Here is a 5,000-nt window from a genome sequence, read left to right as displayed (position 1 = left end):
TTCGATCAAGAACTACATTGATCGTCATGAAACTGTTTTTTTTTTTGGGAGACGTGTACGCTCCTTTTCATAAAGGAGACTATCTTATTGCGAAAGTCAAAATCGCACGCTCTCACGGCGATTTGCCCCCGTATACGCCTGGGCGTAAGCCCGTGCGTCGCCGACCTAGCGGCCTGCCGATCGGTATTTAGAGGGAGGCACTTTGAAAGCAACACGCCGTTGGAACTTTGAAAAATTTCGATGCGTCGCCAAAGTTCGTACTTTTCGATAAAATCTTCGTCCTATGATACATTTCGATCAAGAACTACATTGATCGTCATGAAACTGTTTTTTTTTTTGGGAGACGTGTACGCTCCTTTTCATAAAGGAGACTATCTTATTGCGAAAGTCAAAATCGCACGCTCTCACGGCGATTTGCCCCCGTATACGCCTGGGCGTAAGCCCGTGCGTCGCCGACCTAGCGGCCTGCCGATCGGTATTTAGAGGGAGGCACTTTGAAAGCAACACGCCGCTGGAACTTTGAAAAATTTCGGGGCAAAGCAATACGCGGCTGGGACTTTGAAATATTTCGGAGCGCACCTAAAGTTCGTTATTTTGGCTAAACGAAGCGAAAATCTGCATTTATACCATCACGGACGTTAGTTCAATAGCGTTTAACGATCGATCCACGGTACAGAATGCAAAAATATGATTGTTAAAATTTTCGACTAATCGGTTCTAAGAGGCGAAGCAATACGCCGCTGGGACTTTGAAATATTTCGGAGCGCACCTAAAGTTCGTTATTTTGGCTAAACGGAGCGAAAATCTGCATTTATACCATCACGGACGTTAGTTTAATAGCGTTTAACGATGGATCCACGGTACAGAATGCAAAAATATGATTGTTAAAATTTTCGACTAATCGGTTCTAAGAGGCGAAGCAATACGCCGCTGGGACTTTGAAATATTTCGGAGCGCACCTAAAGTTCGTTATTTTGGCTAAACGGAGCGAAAATCTGCATTTATACCATCACGGACGTTAGTTCAATAGCGTTTAACGATCGATCCACGGTACAGAATGCAAAAATATGATTGTTAAAATTTTCGACTAATCGGTTCTAAGAGGCGAAGCAATACGCCGCTGGGACTTTGAAATATTTCGGAGCGCACATAAAGTTCGTTATTTTGGCTAAACGGAGCGAAAATCTGCATTTATACCATCACGGACGTTAGTTTAATAGCGTTTAACGATGGATCCACGGTACAGAATGCAAAAATATGATTGTTAAAATTTTCGACTAATCGGTTCTAAGAGGCGAAGCAATACGCCGCTGGGACTTTGAAATATTTCGGAGCGCACCTAAAGTTCGTTATTTTGGCTAAACGGAGCGAAAATCTGCATTTATACCATCACGGACGTTAGTTCAATAGCGTTTAACGATCGATCCACGGTACAGAATGCAAAAATATGATTGTTAAAATTTTCGACTAATCGGTTCTAAGAGGCGAAGCAATACGCCGCTGGGACTTTGAAATATTTCGGAGCGCACCTAAAGTTCGTTATTTTGGCTAAACGGAGCGAAAATCTGCATTTATACCATCACGGACGTTAGTTTAATAGCGTTTAACGATGGATCCACGGTACAGAATGCAAAAATATGATTGTTAAAATTTTCGACTAATCGGTTCTAAGAGGCGAAGCAATACTCCGCTGGGACTTTGAAATATTTCGGAGCGCACCTAAAGTTCGTTATTTTGGCTAAACGGAGCGAAAATCTGCATTTATACCATCACGGACGTTAGTTCAATAGCGTTTAACGATCGATCCACGGTACAGAATGCAAAAATATGATTGTTAAAATTTTCGACTAATCGGTTCTAAGAGGCGAAGCAATACGCCGCTGGGACTTTGAAATATTTCGGAGCGCACCTAAAGTTCGTTATTTTGGCTAAACGGAGCGAAAATCTGCATTTATACCATCACGGACGTTAGTTTAATAGCGTTTAACGATGGATCCACGGTACAGAATGCAAAAATATGATTGTTAAAATTTTCGACTAATCGGTTCTAAGAGGCGAAGCAATACGCCGCTGGGACTTTGAAATATTTCGGAGCGCACCTAAAGTTCGTTATTTTGGCTAAACGGAGCGAAAATCTGCATTTATACCATCACGGACGTTAGTTCAATAGCGTTTAACGATCGATCCACGGTACAGAATGCAAAAATATGATTGTTAAAATTTTCGACTAATCGGTTCTAAGAGGCGAAGCAATACGCCGCTGGGACTTTGAAATATTTCGGAGCGCACCTAAAGTTCGTTATTTTGGCTAAACGGAGCGAAAATCTGCATTTATACCATCACGGACGTTAGTTTAATAGCGTTTAACGATGGATCCACGGTACAGAATGCAAAAATATGATTGTTAAAATTTTCGACTAATCGGTTCTAAGAGGCGAAGCAATACGCCGCTGGGACTTTGAAATATTTCGGAGCGCACCTAAAGTTCGTTATTTTGGCTAAACGGAGCGAAAATCTGCATTTATACCATCACGGACGTTAGTTTAATAGCGTTTAACGATCGATCCACGGTACAGAATGCAAAAATATGATTGTTAAAATTTTCGACTAATCGGTTCTAAGAGGCGAAGCAATACGCCGCTGGGACTTTGAAATATTTCGGAGCGCACCTAAAGTTCGTTATTTTGGCTAAACGGAGCGAAAATCTGCATTTATACCATCACGGACGTTAGTTTAATAGCGTTTAACGATGGATCCACGGTACAGAATGCAAAAATATGATTGTTAAAATTTTCGACTAATCGGTTCTAAGAGGCGAAGCAATACGCCGCTGGGACTTTGAAATATTTCGGAGCGCACCTAAAGTTCGTTATTTTGGCTAAACGGAGCGAAAATCTGCATTTATACCATCACGGACGTTAGTTCAATAGCGTTTAACGATCGATCCACGGTACAGAATGCAAAAATATGATTGTTAAAATTTTCGACTAATCGGTTCTAAGAGGCGAAGCAATACGCCGCTGGGACTTTGAAATATTTCGGAGCGCACCTAAAGTTCGTTATTTTGGCTAAACGGAGCGAAAATCTGCATTTATACCATCACGGACGTTAGTTTAATAGCGTTTAACGATCGATCCACGGTACAGAATGCAAAAATATGATTGTTAAAATTTTCGACTAATCGGTTCTAAGAGGCGAAGCAATACGCCGCTGGGACTTTGAAATATTTCGGAGCGCACCTAAAGTTCGTTATTTTGGCTAAACGGAGCGAAAATCTGCATTTATACCATCACGGACGTTAGTTTAATAGCGTTTAACGATGGATCCACGGTACAGAATGCAAAAATATGATTGTTAAAATTTTCGACTAATCGGTTCTAAGAGGCGAAGCAATACGCCGCTGGGACTTTGAAATATTTCGGAGCGCACCTAAAGTTCGTTATTTTGGCTAAACGGAGCGAAAATCTGCATTTATACCATCACGGACGTTAGTTCAATAGCGTTTAACGATCGATCCACGGTACAGAATGCAAAAATATGATTGTTAAAATTTTCGACTAATCGGTTCTAAGAGGCGAAGCAATACGCCGCTGGGACTTTGAAATATTTCGGAGCGCACCTAAAGTTCGTTATTTTGGCTAAACGGAGCGAAAATCTGCATTTATACCATCACGGACGTTAGTTTAATAGCGTTTAACGATGGATCCACGGTACAGAATGCAAAAATATGATTGTTAAAATTTTCGACTAATCGGTTCTAAGAGGCGAAGCAATACGCCGCTGGGACTTTGAAATATTTCGGAGCGCACCTAAAGTTCGTTATTTTGGCTAAACGGAGCGAAAATCTGCATTTATACCATCACGGACGTTAGTTTAATAGCGTTTAACGATCGATCCACGGTACAGAATGCAAAAATATGATTGTTAAAATTTTCGACTAATCGGTTCTAAGAGGCGAAGCAATACGCCGCTGGGACTTTGAAATATTTCGGAGCGCACCTAAAGTTCGTTATTTTGGCTAAACGGAGCGAAAATCTGCATTTATACCATCACGGACGTTAGTTTAATAGCGTTTAACGATCGATCCACGGTACAGAATGCAAAAATATGATTGTTAAAATTTTCGACTAATCGGTTCTAAGAGGCGAAGCAATACGCCGCTGGGACTTTGAAATATTTCGGAGCGCACCTAAAGTTCGTTATTTTGGCTAAACGGAGCGAAAATCTGCATTTATACCATCACGGACGTTAGTTTAATAGCGTTTAACGATGGATCCACGGTACAGAATGCAAAAATATGATTGTTAAAATTCTCGACTAATCGGTTCTAAGAGGCGAAGCAATACGCCGCTGGGACTTTGAAATATTTCGGAGCGCACCTAAAGTTCGTTATTTTGGCTAAACGGAGCGAAAATCTGCATTTATACCATCACGGACGCTAGTTTAATAGCGTTTAACGATCGATCCACGGTACAGAATGCAAAAATATGATTGTTAAAATTTTCGACTAATCGGTTCTAAGAGGCGAAGCAATACGCCGCTGGGACTTTGAAATATTTCGGAGCGCACCTAAAGTTCGTTATTTTGGCTAAACGGAGCGAAAATTTGCATTTATACCATCACGGACGTTAGTTTAATAGCGTTTAACGATGGATCCACGGTACAGAATGCAAAAATATGATTGTTAAAATTTTCGACTTATCGGTTCTGGATCACTGAAAAATCAAAAAAAATTATTAATTTTGATTAATTAAATTACATATGTAGTTTTATATTGTTATAGTCTCGTATTTGTTAATGTTTTGTCGTAAGAAAATGCAAAAATATCGTTTTAATGTTTTCGTCTCATCGGTTCTGGATCGCTGAAAAATCAAAAAAAAATATTAATTTTGATTAATTAAATTACAAATGGAGTTTTATATTGCTATAGTCGCTTATCTGTTAATGTTTTACCGTAAGAAAATGCAAAAATATCGTTTTAATATTTTCATCTCATCGGT

The sequence above is a fragment of the Osmia lignaria genome, unplaced genomic scaffold (assembly GCF_051020975.1).
Source record: "Osmia lignaria lignaria isolate PbOS001 unplaced genomic scaffold, iyOsmLign1 scaffold0030, whole genome shotgun sequence".
Classification (NCBI taxonomy): Eukaryota; Metazoa; Arthropoda; class Insecta; order Hymenoptera; family Megachilidae; genus Osmia; species Osmia lignaria.
Note: the sequence above shows the minus strand (reverse complement) of the source record.